Below are 21591 nucleotides of genomic sequence, written 5' to 3'. Positions count from 1 at the left end.
GCGTGCATCGACCCGTTGGGAATCCTTTCAGGATGCGTTGACCTTTGGCGTTTTCTTTCCACCTAAGATTTTGGGGCCGAACAGCGAGATGGATGATTGAAGCTGTTCGTGGAAAGAGACGCAAACATGCGCGAATATGATTATTTAGAGCGCGAGAGTAATTTTCGGAATCACGAAATTAACTTCGTTATGTCCGGTGATGCCAATTTGGCGGTTAATCTGAGGATTCCCAGGTTGATCAAGTTCACTTCGAACTAATCCGTGGAATATGTAGGAGTGGCCCAAAGCTCTCGCGCCGTGGTGTATTGTAGAAGGTGGTGACATGAAAGATAATCAATTAGTTAAACTTAATTAAATTCCAATTCCTTTCCCTTAGTTGTAGCAAATAGTAATTGTGTGTGGTATTGTTAAAAGGCGGTGTGTTATCGTGTGTGGCTTCGTGCAATTAAAGGTAATTCGTGCTAATTTGTGCTATTTGTATTGTGAAATTAACACGTGATACGTGTAACCAACTATTTGAAGGTTTCTTGCCAAGCCGTTCAACCGTCCGTGGCACCACAACCGGACTCCCAGTGGCCATTTCTGACCCCACCATCAGGCTCAGAAGTTCTCCCGGGGCACGCCGGAAGAGGGACGCTTCCGTTTTTCTACGCTCCCTAGGCAGGACGTACATCAGCGCATTCGTATTTCCGTTCCTCTAGTGACGACTAGCAGAACCTTGACGCACGGGTCGTGTCGCGTGCAATCGAAGAAAGTAAAGTTCCGATGATCGAGTGAACCGACCGCCAACCAGCAGCAGAAAGGCAATCCGCCTACCCCGGCGGCAACATAGCTTCTTCGTCAAACGAGAGCGCAGCAGCGAATTCACCGCCACCCCCTTTCCGTTCATTCATCCGGCAGCGTCATCATCGTCACCAAGCAAAGGTCGTTAGTACCCCTATATTATGTTCATGCGCATGACAAATTAATTCACGCCGCAACAAAGCTTACGTTGCGTGGCGTGCACGGCCGTTTTGTAAGACCGTGAATTGAACATTCCGTGAATCGAAAACCCGTTGCGTTCGCAGGGCGAACGAGAGATTCAATAGCACGTTGTTCGTAAAGCACACCTAAGCCAAGCACACACGATAGGTAGACAGGGACCATAGCATGGGAAAGGTTGAGAGAGAGGAAGAGAAGAGAAACGAGAAATGAACACTGATGTAGAAAGATAGATGTAAGAAATAAAGCTCAATGTGACTGGATAAAAGCTCATTTGTTCCGTGCGTATGCAGAAACATTTCAGTTGTAGAGTATGAGAAATGAGGAAGCGGGCAAATAGGTTTTCACAATAAATGTTGGTCCTAATTAAGTGAAATGAGTTGAGTGTTTTTCATGTCACACGTGTCCCGTTTGTAGTTTTTGTTGTAGCAATTGTTTTACTGCGGAGGTTGGCTCCGAAACCAACCGGGCAACTTTTTAATCGGACACGGGTTGGTACGATTAGGAATTTCGGGATACTTGCCGGTGATGATAAAACCCCCTTTATATAATTCATCACTGGCCGTTAATTGCAATCGTGTTTCAAAACAATTATATTGATAAGTCGCATTAGTAGCGTACCTTTTCAAGAGCAGTTTCAGTCAGCCATCTTACTTCCCGGTACAAATTCAAAATCTGAGCCTTCTTCGCTTGAAAGGTCTCAACGGTCGGGCAACTCAAATATTGGTGGATGGTCTCCCTCGGGAGTGGCGCTTAAGCCATCTCACTTGTAAGCCGGGAAGGTCAGTAAGGCTGACGGTTATATATGTTGAAATCAGGAAAATGAAGGTTCACATCTGGTGTTAGCCATGTTTCACATAAAGCAAAAGCATCGCATTGTAATTTGTTAACTAAAAATTTAAAAATATCTAATTTTGGAAGAATACTTCGTCAGTTCCACTGTAGAATCTAAATCTTGTTATCCTTATTGACTAAGTTATCCATCGAAGTATACAAATGACTCGAGGAGTGTCATTTTCGAATCCAGTTGTTTCTGGAGATGAGTCAGAATAGGAAGAACAGTTTTGACCATGTTCTTCACGGGGTCGGAAGCATCAAAGAAGTTGAGGATGAGCTCCACGATGCCAGAAAGTGTGAACATTGGAGCGCTCGGGAGTTCTTCTGCTCGCTCTGTATGCTCTCTTTCTGGCTGAGAAATCGCAAAAAATGGGGTATCTGGGATTTTAGATGTTCCCGGAAGCGGTGGAAACTCTCGATCATCCCGATGTGAAACCACAAAAGTTGCTCGTTTTTGAGTATTTCCTCCCGCTTTGAATTTGACCATGTTGGATTGGGGCTCACTTTGAGGCTGTTTTCTAGGCTTTTTCGAGGGTCGCTGGCTCTGTTTTATTCTCTTCCTCGTTGAGCCATTGAAAACAAAGGGAACCCCATTTCCAACCTCGGAGTCAGAGCTACCTTGATCGTCCAAAGGAAGAGACGAGTAGATGGTGTCAGAAACGAGTGGAGGAGCGGCCTTCCTCAACATTTCGGCGTAACTTCGCCGAGAACGTTGCTGAAGAGACCGCTTCTGGTGGATTCGCTGCTGTATGTACGTTGGGCAAGCTTCAAGAGCATGTGGAGGGCTTTCGTTACAATAGACACATTTCGGTGCCGTCTTGCACGCTCCGTCCACATGCTTCTCTCCGCATGATGCACAGCGAGGTTTATTGCAACAGTACTGAGCGGTGTGGCCCAGCTGCTTGCAATTAACACAATTCATCACCTTCGGTACATACAGCCGAACAGGTAGACGAAGTTTGCCAATCACTACGTAGTCAGGCAGTGCGGGCCCGGAAAAAGTGACGCAGAAAGAGTCAGACGGGGAATAACTCCGCTTCTCTCCCTCCTGCGACACCGAATACATTTGTTTGCAATCCAGTATCGCAACAGGAGGCAAAGAAACGTTCTTGAAACGACCGAAACCTTGTTTCAAATCGTCGCATGTCATACTTCCCTCCGTCACCACCCCGCGATGTCACACACTGCTGACGGTAAATACACCCTATATTCGAGGGTGAAAAGCTCACAGGTGACAATCTCGTTGGCCGGTTTGCGATCACTGACCGTGACACATAGATAACAGGACCCAACCATGTCAATGGTCGTGACAGACGAAAATCGCTTTTCCAGATCTTTGCTAATCTGGCTGATATTCAAACGTTTGCCTTTGGGTCGAAAGAAAACAACATACGGCCCACTAGAGTCGTGAGGGTAGACCTTGGGACGGGGGCTCGTAGAGGAAATTTTAGCGTTGCTGGTGTCCATTTCGTTTTGGTTTGGAACACCCGAATGCAACGAAACATCTGACATGGAATACGAAGTACCCCGCCAACTTCGCTTTCGCGCATTGCGGACACGAAATGCGCCGCTGCAGCGAGGCACAATCTCTTTTAAAACTAAACAATTATCACAAGGGCAGAAAAAAAAACACACACACAAACAAAATAATGATTTGGGACAGAGGGGAAGACGAGTAAAAAAGAAAGAAAAAAACTATTCCAATAAGATGGAGAAGAGAGGAGAACAATGAGAGGGAGCTCAATTAAATACTTGCGTTCACACTGCTGTGTTGCCGGCTAACAGTTCTGGCAGCACACACTAGCTCGATGGACACTCGCCGGTGGTGCGGTCGAAGCGAACCACGCTATTGTTGGTGTTCTCGCCGCACCCAACACTGCAACTGGGTGGATGGATGGTGGCAGGACGGCGGCGTCTGTGTTGGTGGAGACGCACGATGGATGATGACTGTCGGCGTGGGACGATGATGCCTGCGCCTGCGATGGACGCCGAATAAACTGCACAGTTTTGCGTAGTTGCAAAACAAACGAAATGGCTACTTAACTGCTTCAGCTAAGCACCACTTCCACTCAAGCACTTGCTTCAAAACACTTTCGGAAAAAAACCTCTACCTGTACTTCAGGAAAAAAACCAAAAGAGAAGCAGACCGTGCGCGGACTTACAACCGTCTCGCTCGGATGCTCGACGTGGAATGAATATGTACGTTATGTGGAAGATATTGATTTGGAAAATGTATTGGAGGAAACCACTTTCCCTTCGATGGGACTCGAACCCATGACCCTACAGTACGCTAGACTGGTGCTTTAACCAACTAAGCTACGAAGGACCTCCGTCGGCCTTCGCAACCTAGCGGCTACTGAACGAGCTCGAGATCCCCAAATTGGACGCATAGTCAAATCACTTGCAATCCATTTCTCAAGCCAATACTTCCACATGTGTAAAGTACACGTCCACATTAGAGGAGCGTGGACTTCTGCTACCTGTTGATGGTGCTGGTTTGCGTGGGAGTGCTATCAGATTCGTCAAATCGACGTTTGAATCTTTGTTTACAAAAGCAGATAAGTCGCTTTGAACATTTGGTATTGAGTTAAAACTTGTGTATGTACTAGAATCGGAAATGAAAAATATTGACAAAAAAAAATTACAATTAAGTCATCGGATTACTGGTTTTGGGAGTGTGTACGACGCCGGAACAAAAATGCCACTCTCAAATGCAACAGACGCGCTAAAACAAGTGTTGTATCTGGGAAACATGAAATTCAGAGTACGACAGTCCACAGCAATATGCCAGATCCGTTGGCGGCTGAAGTATACCAGTACAAATCGGCGTTGAAAAGGAATGCATGAGAAGGGACTGAACGACCAGAAAAGATAATTCGTTTATGCGCGGCCGATGCCCCAATAGAGATAAATGATTGTGAATGTAGGATAGGAGAGACAGAGAAAGAGAATAATATATTATATTTTCTCCTTTTTAAGGTTCAACCTGCTTTGACCAAAACCACGCAGAGGCGAATTTGTCAACGGGAATGAGGATATAATTTACTAGAGTGGGGCGCAGTTGTATGGAAAAACGCAAACTTCGTCCGATCAAGTGAGATCAAGGTTTTTCTGAATCGTTTTGGGGCCCTAATCAACTGTGCAAAATATGGGCTCGATTGGTTGTGACCTCGCATGCCGCATCGCAATTTAAATTTACATGGAGATTAGTATGGGAAAACGTACTTTTTTACATTTTTGCTATTAGCGGCTTCGATTTATCACCAATCACGTGACTCAATACGTTAGCATATAGTCTGGAAGATGCCGAAAGACTTTGCCGAAGAAGGTACATAGCTGGAAGGTCTACAAAAAATGTTATCACGTTTCGAAAATTGTTTGTTCAAACCATATGCAAGAAATCAATGTTTCTGCCAGCACTACCGGACGACCTATGGTTATCGAAGTGCAAAACCCATCTTCCTTCTTGTCGGATTTTTTTCTTTGTGAAATGATTCCAGATAGCTCCTATTAGCTCTAAAGCCCTATAAGATCAATTATTTTGATATAACACTCAGTTAAATTATTGGTCTATGTAGTTCGGCAGTGCTGGCAGAATAAACGATTTTTTGCATATGGTTTGAACACTCAATCTTCGAAGCGTTATAACTTTTTTCGTGAACGTTCCAGGAACGTGCCTTCTTCAGCAAAGTTTTTCGGCATCCTTTGGGTTATACTTTAACGCAATGTGCCACTTGGTTTACGATGAACTGAATCCTCTAGTAGTAGAAATGCAAAAATATACGTTTTCCCATACTAATTTCCATACAAACTTCAAACGCGATGCGGAAAGCGAGGAAGAAACCAATCGGTCCCAAATTGGCTTCGAAAAACTATTGATTTGTAAAATGACCATGACGCCCCACTCTAATAATTTACCATTTGATCCGGAAGATCCATCAAAAATTAATAAGGAGTTCACTGTTACCTTCGGCGATAGACTATTTCTGCACAAAAATGTCGAGTTCGACGATGGCCGAATTATGCTTTTTTCAACCTCTATCCATTTATAGAAGCTTGATGAATCAGAAGTTCTTATCATGGATGGAACCTTTTCTTCGGCACCAGCAAGTTTTAAACATTTTTTAACGATTCATGGCGTGTTGAAAAATCTAAACGGTAACGTTTTCGTGCCGCTTGCTTATTTTGTGCCAGCGAACAAAAAAGAAGCAACTTACGAAAAGGCATTCATGCTGCTTAAACGCGGAGCAAAAGAATTCAAGATCAAGATTTATCCCACGGTTGGCTGATATCGAGACTGCTGAGATTAATGCAGTGACAAGCATTTTATCGGATGCCTCCAAGCGCGGATGCAATTTCCACCTAGCCAAGAATATGTGGAAGCATATTCAAAAGTTGGGACTTGTCAGCACATATAATGAATCCATCAAATGCCATATGGCATTTAGGCAGACAGAGGCTTTGCAACCGCAAGAAGTCAAACAAGGTCTAGCCGTCATCCGTGCGTCATCAACGATCTCCATGAAACCATTCTTCGACTATTTCGAAAAAAAAACATTTGTTTTAGGAAAACTTAAACCGAATGGACGTCGAGGAAAACCTCGATTTACTCCTACATTCTGGACGGTGGCGGCAAGTACCAAAGATGGCCTGCCGAGAACATCGAATGCCGTAGAAGGTTGGCATAATAAGTTTGCAAGGCTCTTCAAAGACAAAACGAACTTTAAACTCTATGAAGTGTTACGGGCATTCCAGTAGCAGGAGAAAGAAACATCTGCCCCTGGGGTTGAGCAACTAACAGGAGAGCTGTTTAAACACCGCCGAGGCACTGGCTAGGGCGCTGCACTGAATGATTAGCAAGTTTTGGGAGGATGAGGTTCTGCCGCAGGAGTGAATGGAAGGTGTCGTGTGTTCTATCTACAAAAAAGGCGATAAGCTGGATTGTAGCAACTACCGCGCAATTACATTGCTGAACGCCGCCTACAATTGTACCTTAAGGTACTCTTCCAAATTTTATGCCACCGACTAACACCAATTACAATAAAGTTCATGGGATAGTTCCAGGCGGAATTTATGGGTGAACGCTCTATCACGAACCAGGTGTACGCCGTACGTCAGGTACTGCAGAAATGCCGCGAATACAACGTGCCCATATATAATCTATTCATCGACTTCAAAGTCGCATATGACACAATCGATCGGAACCAACTATGGCAGCTATTGCACGAAAACGGATTTCCGGATAAGCTTGATACTAGCATGATCAAGGCAACGATGGATCGGGTGATGTGCGTAGTTCGAGTTTCAGGGGCATTCTCGAGTCCCTCCGAAACGCGCAGAGGATTACGGCAAAGTGATGGTCTTTCGTGCCTGCTATTCAATAACGCTTTGGAGGGAGTATTTAATACGAGGGGCAGGGATTGACATGAGTAGTAAAAGTCCGTCCAGTTATTTCGTTTCGCCGACGACATATAGGGTGGGTGTACCAATTGTCGCCATACATAAGAACAACTATTTTTTAAAAAATAGGTAAAATTCATGTGGGTTGACTTTATATATCAAGCGAAACGTTTTTCTACCTGCTCCTTAGAACAGCTGTGAAAACCACAATAAAATTTGTTATAATCATCAAAATTGATTAATCCATAATAGGAACGCATGCACCAGTTGTGGCACTATTCTTAATTTTGGTTCCTTATTTGGCAAATCCCATTGTTTTCTTATGGGACTGGCCAAATTGGGAACACTAGTGCGACAACTGGTGCAAAGGACGTCAAAAATTAGGCAAAATCAATTTTTACAATTATGCTTTGCTTGTTTTGGAGGAGATCAAAGGTTTTATCGTATCATATGAATATGCTTTATCAATATGAACTTGGTTTGCGGTGATTTGATTGGCCATTTGGCATATAAAGCACTAGTGCGACAACTGGTGCTATAGCCACAACTGGTACATCTAACCTACACAGAAAAATTAAAGAACCTAAAAAAAGTTTAAAGAACTTCTATCGAATAGAGTTAGTCGCCGCCAAACTGACTACCTTCAAAAAGCTAATTAGGTTCTCTACGGACCGAGTTCTGGACAACGCTCCTGGAGGAACAAAGCGCACTTGGAGTTTTTGAAAGGTGGCGAGCAGCGAGCAAGTTGGATCGATCAGGTGGAAGACAATTTGTGGACCTTCCGTAGACTGCGTGGTTGGCGACGTGTAGTCATGAATTGAGTCAGATGGAGAAGACTTTTATGTACATCACAGGCCACTCCGGTCTTAGACTGAAAAAAATCAATAAATATAGTTGTAGTTGGTAGAGCGTACCATTGGTGCGCGTACCTAAAGGAATCAAATAGACCCTATCTCGCGGTCCTTAGTCTGTTACCCAGCAACTCCTATCCCTACCTCCTCGTGGCGCTGGCCGGGATACGAGCAACCTTAGGAAAGATCGTGTAACCAACCTCGGTGTGAACTATGGTCGTATGCTGACAAGGAAGGGGGGATTGGCTCATATCTAGAAGTGCGAATCTGATCGAGCGTTTGTTCTCCATGTTAAGAGTGGCTGATCATCGTCCGAGTGCCAGCGAGCGACTCTAAACTAAACTGTGCACACAATATTGCATCGTGTCACCATGTAGAAGGCAGCCCCTTCAACGCGATGTAGGTAGCGCAACCCTGGTAAGGTAGCCGAAGATTCTACAGTTTCCAAGAGAGGATAAAGTAGAGCAAACGGATTGGTTCAACGGCAACAGACCCGGCAACGAATAAAGGACAACGATGGAAAAGTCGGATCTTGGAACGTGACAACTTTGAATGAACCCGCACGTGTTGGGCTCCTGGCTCGTGAGCTGCAGCAGGTCAGCGTGAGTGTTTCAGAAATCCAGGAAATACGGTGGCCCTGAACTGGAGAACGTGAATTCCGGGCGGTGGATCCCATAGCGAACACTTCATTCCACAAGTACCACATCTACTATAGCGGCGGTGACAGAGCAGAACGAGGAGTTGGCTTCATGGTGACCGGGAAGCAGATGAAGCGTGTTATCCGGTGGAAGGCGATAAGCGAGTTGAGAATGAAAGGAAAATTCTTCAACTATAGCCTGATCAGCATCTATGCCCCAACGATAATCCTGATGACGTGAAGGATGAGTTCTATGAGAGACTTCATAAGGCATACGGAGAGTTCCCAACACATGATGCAAAGATTGTTATCGGGGATGCAAATGCGCAGATCGGAAGAGAAAGTTACTTTGGCCCTGTCATTGGTACGGAAAGCCTTCATTCCGCTACTACAATAATGGTCTGCATTCCGTGCCGATAGTTCGAACGAGCCAGACGTGTGTGCTGTGTCTCATCGCGGATTGTGTTCGGTAGTGAAACGGCTATTGTGTGGTGCGCTCCTACCTACGGATCCAAGGCGATCGCTGTCGGTGAGTGAAGTAGCTGCTTCTGGCGACACCAGTGAAGCAGGCTATTGTTACTGCTGCTACCTACAGCAGCAGGGGCAGATAAGTGGCAAACTTTTTATTGTTCTCCCTTCTGTTTGATACAGAGTGGGACTGCTTAGAATTAATCGAATTAGTTTTTTTAAAGTTTTTTTTTTTTCTAATTTGCTATTAGTTTTAAGTTAGTATAAGCAAAATTATCCTTCCACCTTGCGGGGTGAGAATGGAGGCGGAGACTGGAGAAGGCAATGTGCCTGCTAAAGATGGAGGGCGCACTCGATTGTACCATGCGGCTTCGCCTGAGCCTTGGGTTGTTTACTTTCGGCAGAAAGTAAAAAGCCTAGATTTTCTCGGCATTAAACGAGATTTGACGCGTCGTTTTCCGAAGCTTGATTTTAGCCAGATCAACAGGAACAAACTACGCATCACCGCACCTACATACCAGGTGGCGAATGAAATTGCTGGCGACAGGGCGTACAATGTTGAATATATGGTTTATGTCCCCTCGCGGGAGGTCGAAATTGAAGGTGTGTTCAACGCAGCGAGCCTGACTTGCAAGGATGTACTTGCGGGAAAAGGCCGCCTAAAGAATGCAATGGAGTCTACCGTGGATATTCTGGACTGCAAGGAATTGCATTCAGCAGCCACGGTAGATGGAAAGAAGTACTTGTACCTATTGCAAACAACTTGGTCACACTGCCGAGTTTTGTGACAACAAACCACGTTGTGGCAAATGTTCTGAAAGGCATCGGGAGGAGTCCTGCCAGCAACAGGCAACAAAATGTGCTTATTGTGGTTTGAATCCTCCCCATGGTTTGCAGGAATGCCCGATGTACAAAAAGCGCACCCAAAAAGTGAAGCGCTCGTTGGTACAGCGCTCCAAGCAGTCGTATGCGGAAATGGTTAAGTCGCAAGACACATCCGCCACAGCCACTGCATCGACTGCTATTTCAGCCACCGTTCGTGTAAGTGATTATTATGATTCCATATCCATTGATGAATTGGACTCTGACGCAGCCGATATGGATGATCCTGCGGAGGTACACGTGCCCGAAAAGAGGAAGCAACCGTCTTCCCCGGGATCGCGCCGCAAGAGAACAAAAATCATCCATACACAGAAAAAACGAATATTGTTATAATTAAAAATGTTGTACTTTGTAACTGAAGAGTGAGTATTTTTCTTTAAAATAAAAGTCAAATCATTGACGAATACATAGGCGGAGGGGTGGCCATTTTTCCGGGCACCACTATATACCCCTGGGGAGTGACGGATTACAATTATTACAATCACTCGACCATTGAGAAGCCCCTCAATTCGAACCACGTCAGTTTGACAACAGTTGTCATTTTCATTTTTGTTTATGTTTTTGTTATGTTTTTTCTGTTTTTCCCTCGCGTGCCGCACAGCAACAACTTTTTCGGTTGTTCTTTTTTATTTATTTAAAGGTTATTTAAACGAGGTCGTGAAAAGTGGCATGTTCATTTTTGGATGTTTACCAAGTAAGTTTTAATTTACGGTCTGATTTAAAAAAATAATTTGCAATAGTTTTGGTGTTTCAGGTATTTGCTCAACCGGTATTTGCTGCGGGTTCAAAACGTTGAAACGTATCCAGAGTCGTCTCCACAAAAGTGCTTTGGAAATGAAAATATGTGTCCTGCTGTACGCTCCTGATGGAGCTGGTGAAACCGACTTGGTGAAAAATCAGGAATCACATCAACGACAACGGAACGATTCACAACTAAGCGGGGACCAGATCGCTGTCGTGATTGATTGCCCTCCAGGAAAGTTTGAGAAAAAAGGCGAGAAATTTTCTCCACATTTAACTGCTGCCGTAGCTTCATTGCTTCACCTTTTGGAATCTTTGGTCGCTCACAGGAACCATCCAAGAGGATGTAAGACTTCTGCATCTAATTATCAGGACACAGCCGCTTTTTGCGTGTGTGTTATTATTTAAAAGAGGTAGGTTTTGAATTTGTTTATTTGTCTGTACAGCAGCTCGATTGTAGTGTTGTTTTTTAGGACGAATCTGGACGAATGAGGAGACAAACTAGTACCGGACGAAGAGAGGAGCACTTTAGGTGAATGAAAATTTGGTAACCAAACTGCAGATTCCTCAGAAGGATTTGACTACAAAATGTGTGTTGCTCGCACTTGATTGAATCCGAAATTAATCCGCTCCAGCATTAACACTGGAGTAAACCGAGAAGGAAATCGATGGCGGAGGTTGTTGTTGATTAAGCCATCGGCGATACAGGAATGCGTATCATTGACTGTCATATGCTGGCGCATCGCTTGATCGAATAATACGCCGCAATGATAACTTATGGTAGTGGTCATTCTGGCCAATTATATCTATACGGAAAACAATGTGTATCTCAACCCGTGCGGACTTTGCAGCATAGATGAACCAATGGTGACACTCGGCTGACCCGTCGTAGGATCATCATTGACACCTGCGGAGGCGGGGGAGTACACGACGGTGGTTCTTTTTACGGTTATGACTTCACCAAGGTCAACCGTTCAGCTGGGTGGCCAAGTTGTTGGTGCAGACCGGAATCTGCCGGTGCTTGTTTGCAAATGTATATATCTTCTACAGTTAATTTGCCATCGGCCTCGCATAACTGCATTCGATTATGGTACTTGTCGGTAAGTTTGTGTTGACTGAAATGAACATATTTAAGTGTTATTTAAGTGTTATATATATTTCATAGTATTTTATTTCTTTATTTCAGCGAATATTACGGGAAATCGTAGTTGAATGGAAGATACGTATACCGGCTATCAGCTGCTTAGTCGAAAACATTTCAAACAAGACAATAAGGAATAAGCATTACACAGCGAGATCAAGGTAGTACACGCGGTGCCGCTTTGCCTAGCGGTTTTATGTTATCCTGCGGTTGGCTTTTCCGGATTTATTTTAGCGCATCCAGTGTTGATCTCAGCGGAAGTGCCTTCTGCCAGCCATCGGGCGTTTTAAGTTAATATTAATTTATAAGAATAAAATAAAAACATATTATAAATTTCGAAACCAAAACTATTTTTGTATATTTTAGAATTGCCTATTTACAATACAAATACTCATAATGAAAGTTCTTTCATCTTGTTGTTTTGAAAGCATTTTGAGAATACAAATGGAAAAACCCTTTTTTTTTTGAGAGAAAACTGTTGCTTTGACAAACAGATGAATCTTGCTGAAACACAGTTTGTGCCTAATTGATTGCTAAGTTCCTTGATTGCTTTATTAGTTGGTTGGTTGCTTGATTGATCGTAGCTTGCTTGAATGGTGAGTTCCTTGATTGGTTGACTGGTTGGGTGCTTGATATGTTAGTTGGTTAATTGGTAGGCTGCTTGATTAATTGGTGGGTTATTTGGTTGGTCGGCTTGTTAGTTGATTAGTTGTTTTGTTGGTTGCTTGAATGGTTAATTGGTTAGTTGGTTGGTTGATTGATTGATTTGTTAGTTGGTGAAATGATTATTTGCTTGAGTTAGTTGGTTGATTGATAGCTTGTTTTGTTAGTTGCTTGATTGGTTAATGGTTGCTTGATTGATTGGAAGTGGTCTTGAATGATTGTTTGCTTGATTGGTTAGTTGTTTGATTGGTTGGTTGCCTAATTGGTTGGTTAGTTGCTTGATAGGTTAATTGGTTGCTTGATTTATTTTTTAATTGATTGGTAGCTTGCTTGAATGGTTGAATGATTGGTTGCTTGGTTGATTGGTAAGATGCTTGATAGGATGGTTGTTTAATAGGATGGTTGCCTAATTTAGTTTATTGGTAGCTTGCTTGAATGGTTGATTTATTGTTTTGTTGTTTGCTTGAATGGTTTTCATGTTGGTTGCTTGAAAAGTTGATTGGGTTACTTGATTGATTAGTAGGATGTTTGATTATTTTTTTGTTTCATTGGTTGGTTGACAGGCTGGTGGGTTGGTAGGTTGTTTGAATGGTTGGTTGGTTGATTTGTTAGTTGGTTGAATGGTTGGTTGGTAGCTCGCTTGAATGCCTAATTGTTTTATTGGTTGGTTAGTTATTTGGTAGCTTGCTTAAATGGTTGATTTATTGGTTGCTTGGTTTTTTGGTTTGCTGGTTAGTTGATTATTTGTTTTTTGGTTGCTTGATTGGTTGATTAGCTGGTTGGTTGATTGATTGATTAGTTGATTTGTTAGTTGGTTAAATGTTTAATTGCTTGATTGGTTGGAAGTTGATTGGTAGCTTGCTTGAATGGTTGGTTGGTTGATTGGTAGATTGGTTAATGGTTGCATGATTATTTGGAAGTGGGTTAGAATGATTGTTTGTTTGATTGGTTAGTTGGTTACTTGATTCGTTTGTTGTTTGGTTGATTTGCTGGTTAATTAGTTATTTGATTGGATAATTGGTTACTTTATTGATTGGTTGCTTGATTGGTAACTTGCTTGAATGGTTGGTTGCTTGATTGGTTTATTGGTTGGTTAGTTCACTGGTATCTTGCTTAAATGATTAATTGCTTGATTGGTTTCCCTTGTCATAAGACGACCCAAGAAACACTAAGCACTATTATATTGCACATATGTCAATCACAAATCGGCATGCTAAATGCTAATTGCATTAGATCAGTTTTAATGATGTGAAGTTGCATTTATTTATCAACTGTCAGAAACGATATACTCTAGATCAGCATTACGAATGCAGCAATGCATTACTGATACTTTATTCCAACATGTCAAAGTAATGAACCATTAATTCGGTCTTATAATTGCCCTTTTCCACTTTTAGTCAACTTTTAGGGCTGTGTTTTTTACACGCATATATAGCTGTATGGTTACTTGGGGAGTTTGTACAATCCCATTGAATTCCACCACATGATTGTATCTGGACAGATACGTATTTCAACCTCAACAGTAAAACCGTCTTCAGTGTCTCGTACTTGACTCGACTCGACGACGAGTCGAGTCAAGTACGAGACACTGAAGACGGCCTAACTGTTGAGGTCGAAATACGTATCTGTCAAGATACAATTAAGTGGTGGAATTCAATGGGATTGTACAAACTCGTCATTCCACATCAAGCAACCAAACAATCAACCAGTCAAGCAACCAATTAACCAAATTTCCAAGCAATCAATCAATCAACCAACAATGAAGCAACCAACCAATCAACCATTCTACCAACTAACAAATCAAGCAGCAACCAACCAACCCATCAACCAAATAACGAACCAATCAAGCAACCTAGCAATCAACTTATTAACCAATCAACCAAGCAATCAACAAAACAACTAATCAACTAACCAGCCTACTAACCAACAAGCAACCAACCAATCAACCAGTCAACCAACCAACCAACAATGAAGTAACCAACCAACAATCAAGCAACCAATCAATCAACCATACTTCCATCTGACAAATCAAGCAGCAACCAACCAATCAAATAAGCTACCAATCAACCAACCAATCAAGCAACCAACCAACTAATTAACCAATCAACTAAACAACTTACCAATTAACGAAACGACCAACCAATAAGGAACCAATCAACTAAATAACCACAACCAATCAATCAAGTAAAGCAACCAAATAAGTAACCAACCACCAATCAATCAACTAATCCAGCAACCAACCAATTAAGCAAGCTACCAATCAACCAACTAACTAATCAACCAATCAACCAACAAGCTAATCAACCAAATAAGCAACCAACTAATCAACTAACCAGCCGACCAACCATTCAATCAACCAGTAAAGCAAACAATCAACCAAATAACCACCCAACCAACTAATCCGGCAATCAGCCATTCAGGCAAGCTACCAATCAACCAAGCAATCAAGCAACCAACCAACTAATTATCAACCAAGCAACCATTGAAGCAACCAACAAAACAACATATGAACTAACCAGCCGACCAACCAATCAAGCAACTAATCAATCAACCAGTCAAGCAACCAATCAACCAAATAACCTGATTAGTTGGTAAGATGAAGAACCAATCAACAATCAAGCAACCAACCAACCAATCAACCATTCTACCAACTAACAAATCAGCAGCAACCAATCAACCGGTCAACCAAATAACCAACAAATCAATCAACCGTCCAATCAAGCAATCTACCAATCAACCAATCAATTATCCAACCTACGAACTAATCAAGCAAGCAACAAAACAGTCGAGTCAAGTACGAGACACAGTTGTGGTCGAAATACGCGTCTGCAAAGATGTCAAAATAATTGGTGGAATTAAATGGAGAGTCCTAAACTCGTCTTGAACGGTTGAACAAAACAGTATCAACTAACCAGCCGACCAACCAATCAATCAACCAGGCAAGCAACCAATCAATCAAATAGCCTGATTGGTTGGTTGGATTGGCAACCAACCAACAATCAATTGGTTGATTAGTTGTTTTTTTTTGGTTTCTTGATTGGTTGATCAGTTGATTGATTGATTGATTGGTTGGTTATGCTTGATTAGTTAGTTGGTAGAACTGTTGATTAGTTGGTTCCTTGATAGTTGGCTGGTTGCTTAATTGGTTGGTTGATTGCTTCATTGTTTGTTGGTTGCTTGGTTGTTTATTTAGTTGATTGGTTGCTTAATTGGCTAATCCAGCAATCAGCCATTCAAGCAAGCTACCAATCAACCAAGCAACGAATCAACTAATCAACCAACCAAGCAACCATTGAAGCAACGAACAAAACAACATATCAATAACCAGCCGACCAGCCAATCAAGCAACCAAACAATCAACCAGTCAAGCAACCAATCAACCAAATTACCAACCAATCAATCAATCAACCAACAATGAAGCAACCATCCAATCAACCATTCTACCAACTAACAAATCAAGCAGCAACCAACCAACCCATCAACCAAATAACTAACCAATCAAGCAACCTAGCAATCAACTTATTAACCAATCAACCAAGAAACCAACAAAACAACTAATCAACTAACCAGCCGACCAACAATCAATCAACCAACCATTCAACAGTTCTACCAACTAACAAATCAAGCAGCAACCAACCAATCAATCAATCATTCTACCAACTAACAAATCAAGCAACCAACCAACTAATCTACCAATCAAGCAATCAACAAAACAACTAATCAACCCATCAAGCAGCCGACCAACAATCAACCAACCAACTAATCAAGCAATCAACTAATCAACCAACCAATCAAGCAATCAATCAACTGAATAATTAACTAATCAACCATTCCAGCAAGCTACCAATCAACCAATCAAGCAACCAAACAATCAGCCATTCAAGCAACCAACAAAACAACTAATCAACTAACCAGCCGACCAACCAATCAATCAACCAGTCAAACAACCAATCAACCAAATAACCAACCAATCAAGCAACCAACCAACTGTGAAGCAACCAACCATTCAACAGTTCTACCAACTAACAAATCAAGCAGCAACCAACCAATTAATCATTCTACCAACCAACAATCAACCAACCAACCAATCAAGTAACCAATCAACTAAATAACCAATCAATCAACCAACAATGAAGCAATCAACAAACAATGAGCAAACAACCAACCAGCTATTAAACTGATCCAAAATTATTTTCCAGATCGCTCACTGCAGGTAAACTATCAGAATTCTAAATATTTAGGACTTCTGCTAGATCAAAAATTAACTTTAAAAATCACATTGAAGGCCTTCAAGCCAAATGTAACAAATATATTAAGATCCACTTATAAACAGAAAATCAAAACTTTGTCTTAAGAACAAACTTTTGATTTACAAACAAATTTTAGACCAGCCATGTTGTATGCTGTGCCAATATGGACTAGTTGCTGCAATACCAGAAAGAAGGCACCTCCTCGGACCACCACGATTACCAGATGGTCTTCCTTCAGTGAGGTTGTGACATGTTCGTTTCAACAATTCTGTCGAAAAATCGCATGGCGGGAATGAGTAGAGCACACCGGTTGCTTCCGTTTCTTTATTGAACAAGGAAATAACGCCGGCCGCTTCTTTCTGCTTCAGGTAGGACACGAGATTACGCAGTGGACGCGTCTGAACACTGGCATCATCCGACGATGCCACCGATGACGTCGATCCCGGCAGGCCGAGGAAGATTGCGTGCGACGATGACGTCGATATGCGCTTCTGCACATCTTCTTCTGATAACGTTCTTGCATTCGATAACATGCCTTTCCTACAAGAAGACGAATCAGAATCAGCCGGACTGCGTCGCCTCGGTGAACGGGAGCGAGATCTATCGATTCCTGGTTCACGTGATCCAGAACGACGACGTAAATCATATTCGCCATCGGCTCCTGATCGACGCCATTCATCATTGTCCCCGTGGTGCGGTGGGCCATCACGATGTAAACCGCCACGGAAACCACCACGTCCGCGGAATCCTCCACGGCCGCAAAACGGTCTTCCACCCAAGGATGTTAACGATCATTCACTATCCACTCTTTGTGATGCATAATTCGGCAATAAGCTGTGAATGATTAATTTGAATTGAATTAAGCCTTTTAAAAGATTATTTTCAGTTTAATTTAACGAAGCTTAAAAACAATATATTCAGCAGAAATGTTAGTTTTAGTTAGTTTCAGGCCTCTAGTAAATACCTATTAAATTTTCCAAATCTTCCACATTTATTTATAAATATACACTGTATTGATAAAGTCACTTTGTGGTGATATTTATATCAGATTATATATACCGTACAAAAGGATGCAGCAGTGATGAATCGATTTTAGCACCTCCTCAGAACTGTCCCCGCATTCAACCGCCATACACCATCAGGGAAATACTGCTTCCACTTTGTAGAGCTGCGACTACTATCAGACTGGCCTTTAATTCTCTTGGACGCTGATTTTCTTCCTCCTCGAGGGCAATCGTCCAATCGATTCGAATTGAAGTAGAGATTCCTGGCGAAATGTTTTTCGCTGGTTGCATTGTTCCGAACCTGAAATGGCAAACGAAAGAAGATAATTGTCAGTTTAGGGAAGAATTTATTGAAGAAAAATATTACCATTGTTGTTGTTCAATTTGCACACTGCGTAGCCGAGCAGAAAAAAAATGACTCCCAATGTTCGTGGCCTGCTTCAGCGGATTGCCTTCTCCGGTTGCCGTCAAATCTCGCGTCAAACAGAAAGCCTCATTAACGTTATATTATTATTATCTTTTTCGATTTTCTCCGTGATGCACGATGCAAAACCGAAACGACGTCGCAAGGTGAGGGAGAAAAACAAACAGACAAACTGTCAAAACGTCAAGAGGGGTAAGTCAGCGCTCGTAAAATATTTATATGTATAATGTAATTCGTCACCCACGAGGGGTATTTTCTTCAAAATAAAGAAGAAGACATGGTGCCCGATTTTCTGATGGCTTTGTACCGGACATTTCGGTCTATGTATTCGTCAATGGTAAAATTCTTGATAGTATGTGTTTTGTTTACAAACATCACATTTGATTCTCATTAGGATACAAAACTGTCAGTGGGATACGATCGCACAATGTTGGCTGCAAAACAAACCTATTGTGTGAGATAGGGATGCCGCCGGGCTGATAAATACTTCTCGAGCAACATATGATTACGGCCGAAAAACCAACAATGCTGAACCGAGAAAAATGAGGTTCAAGTTTTCTATGACTAATTTAATTCATTTATTGAATTTGAAACTCATTTCATGGCCAAAACCATCTCAATACAATACGTAAATGGTTATATTATAACAGCAGATTAAAATTAATTGAAAAACCATTCGAAATCTACAAAATTTCAGCTAAAACAAAAATTGCGCCGTTTACTCGCATTACCGGCAACACGTCTGGTTTTTAAGCCGTTTGCTCAAAGCTAGTAACATCATCGGATTTGTTTAGATTTGTTAGCCAGAGTAGTTCTGCTATGCGATATATCAAAAACCTAGTAAGAATATACATTTTGAAATAACTTGAAGCTAGTTTTTCTAAATAAACAATGTAAAGTGAACGGCCTAAAAACCAAAGCAAACATTCCGCATGGTAGTTAAGGGCGCCAACAAAGGACTTAAAAACCACTAAGGTGCAAATGGTTCATGAGACGTTCACTCAAAATAGCAATAAATGTGTTTCTTAAGAGATATTAAGTACGGAGTTTTACCTACGATGAAGAATAATTTACAAAGCAATCGTTTATGCTAGAAAATGAAAAATCATGGTTTTGGTTTATAAGCCGTAATCATATGTTACGCGAGACTTCTCCACAAGAGAGCATGCTTTCAGTTTTGGGTGCATTAAACAGGGCTAATGTTAGGTGGTACGCAGCCAGAATCGATCATCGATAGCCAGCTGTTTTTGACGGTTCGTATTTCACATTTTTGTTTTATTTATGTGTGTCTCTGAATTTTGTCGCCCATTAACTTATCCTGAGTAGTTCCTTGTTCCGCACAAGTGCAATAGTGATTGTTGAATAGTGCTGTGTGGTATCTAGTCCAGTATATGCGTAGATTGCTTCGGATTATCCCTCTCAGATCATCCACAGCATGTTACTGCACAACATCGAAGCCAGATGAATCTGGCACCACCCATTTCGGTTACGAAACCGTGGCGGAAATGAGAAATGGCAAAAGTACACAAAGTATTCGAACAAGTGGCCTCCTCTACGACCTGATGAACGATGCAATGTCCTTCGGGTCCATCGCTTGTGGAAGGACATATTCATGGAACGCAGCGCCAATTGGCGGTGGTAATCGATTGTTGGATATGGCGGCGGGACCGGCGATATTGCTTTCCGTTATCTTAAATACCTGAACAATCAACCGCCGGAGGATCAAGTTACCAATCACGTAACAGTTTCGGATATCAATCAAAACATGCTGGATGTTGGTAAAGAGCGATACAAAAGGTAAAAATGTGTTACAATATCAACTTAGTTTTCAGACAATTAAATGTAAGAATAACAATATTTGTGTTTCGCAGATTAGACATAAAACCTAGAAACTGTACAATCGATTGGGTCTGCGCCAATGCCGAAAAATTGCCTTTTGCCGATAACTCATACACTGCCTATACAATCGCGTTCGGAATTCGTAATGTTACGCACATTGATAAGGTAATAAACAATAAATTAAACACTATCATAGATTACTAATGTAGTATGTTGGCTATTATGTAGTGCTTTCTAAGCTTATCGGGTACTTAAACCAGGAGGACGATTTCTTTGCCTTGAATTCAGTCATGTTTCCAACGACTATTTGAGATGGTAAGTAGAGGAATGTTTTTTTGTAATTTTTGCTACCCGATTTTCAAACAGATACTATTTTTATTCAGAATTACCTGAAGTGGTGTCTTACTTCTAAACTGATTATTGATTTTAAATATGAATCAAGATAGCAAGGAAAGATCGATTATATTAAATATATTAAATAAAATATTGTTTTCGATTTATCCTGCAGGATTTACGACCAGTACTCTTTCAAGTAATTCCTATGTCAAATCTGCCTAATCAATGGCAACCATACCAGTATTTGGTGGAAAGCATACGAAAATTCCCAAAGCAAGAGGAGTTCAAAGCAATGATTCAGGATAGTTTCAAGTCCGTTCAATATGAAGATCTAACATTTGGAGTATGTGCAATGCATTCTGGTTTAAATTATAAATCTCAAATCCAAAAGAAAAAAAAACTGAAATTTCATTGTTCATGATTAGTGTTTGATCTTCAATATAGAAATTTGAATGAACAAATTTAAGCGTGGCGCAAAATTACGAGGACGAAAAAAGAAATTGAGTGATAAGAGCGCCTCCGGTGGCAAACACGCCGTAACATCAATTGTCGATCAAGTTTTATTCGATGAAGGTAGAGTGATGGGTCGCTGTCAAAAGGCGGGAGATCATCAATGTGTTGTGAAAAGATTCTGCTACAAAATCTAAAATTTGTTTGTGTTGATTAATTCATTCGGCATCTCATTGTTTATTAACGTCTGCGGTAAGTACAAAGCAACTGATTTTGCTTGAGATATTCCGTATTTTTGTATACGCTTGAATATTGATGAAACATCGAGTGAGAAGAGCGAATCGCGATCGTTAAAATTTCACCATTTTGTTTACGTTCGAATGCTCTTTCGAACGAAGTGATGCTCATTTTTACTGACAGTAAAATCAGATGGGAAATCATTCAGACGAATTGGATTTGTTCGAAGTAACGACCGTGCGTAAACACAAATGGGTGTTTTCTCACGAATATTTGATATTTCTCTTGAAACAGCCGCTTTGGTGCATCAAACTAGAAAAGTTGTAAATAAGTTTCAACATGGAAAATGATAGATATACAAGTGAAAATATCAGCATCGTCAAGACAGGTATGTGAATTGAGCAAAATGCTGGTTGATTAGCAATACGTAATCAACGAAGTAATACCGAT

The 21591-nt window shown here is 41.6% G+C and overlaps 1 protein-coding gene, 2 long non-coding RNA genes and 1 pseudogene across 4 annotated transcripts in view; 3 read left to right on the top strand and 1 right to left on the bottom strand.

Moving 5' to 3' along the window:
- Positions 1 to 10508: 10508 nt before the first annotated feature.
- On the top strand, positions 10509 to 12164 carry LOC134225354 (uncharacterized). Of its 2 annotated transcripts, XR_009983225.1 has the most exons (5): positions 10509 to 10574; positions 10697 to 10750; positions 10811 to 11210; positions 11271 to 11897; positions 11984 to 12164. It is a non-coding gene; the product is annotated as an uncharacterized LOC134225354 (long non-coding RNA). The 2 variants fall into 2 exon arrangements; XR_009983224.1 differs by having other exon boundaries at positions 10511 to 10750.
- A 4848-nt stretch (positions 12165 to 17012) lies between these two features.
- Positions 17013 to 18570, bottom strand: LOC134225350 (uncharacterized). The gene is made up of 3 exons (XR_009983222.1): positions 18223 to 18570; positions 17911 to 18156; positions 17013 to 17685 (listed from the first exon to the last, which is right to left on the bottom strand). It is a non-coding gene; the product is annotated as an uncharacterized LOC134225350 (long non-coding RNA).
- A 908-nt stretch (positions 18571 to 19478) lies between these two features.
- Positions 19479 to 20875, top strand: LOC134222289 (2-methoxy-6-polyprenyl-1,4-benzoquinol methylase, mitochondrial-like; annotated as a pseudogene).
- A 154-nt stretch (positions 20876 to 21029) lies between these two features.
- The window catches only part of LOC134219640 (uncharacterized), a 63944-nt gene continuing 63382 nt past the window's right edge, over positions 21030 to 21591 (top strand). Inside the window, exon 1 of the mRNA XM_062698438.1 lies at positions 21030 to 21156. The gene's annotated coding sequence lies outside the window, so the exon portion shown is untranslated. The remainder of the gene's footprint in view (positions 21157 to 21591) is intronic.

The sequence above is a fragment of the Armigeres subalbatus genome, chromosome 3 (assembly GCF_024139115.2).
Source record: "Armigeres subalbatus isolate Guangzhou_Male chromosome 3, GZ_Asu_2, whole genome shotgun sequence".
Lineage (NCBI taxonomy): Eukaryota > Metazoa > Arthropoda > Insecta > Diptera > Culicidae > Armigeres > Armigeres subalbatus.
This window is presented reverse-complemented; position numbering and strand designations above follow the sequence as displayed.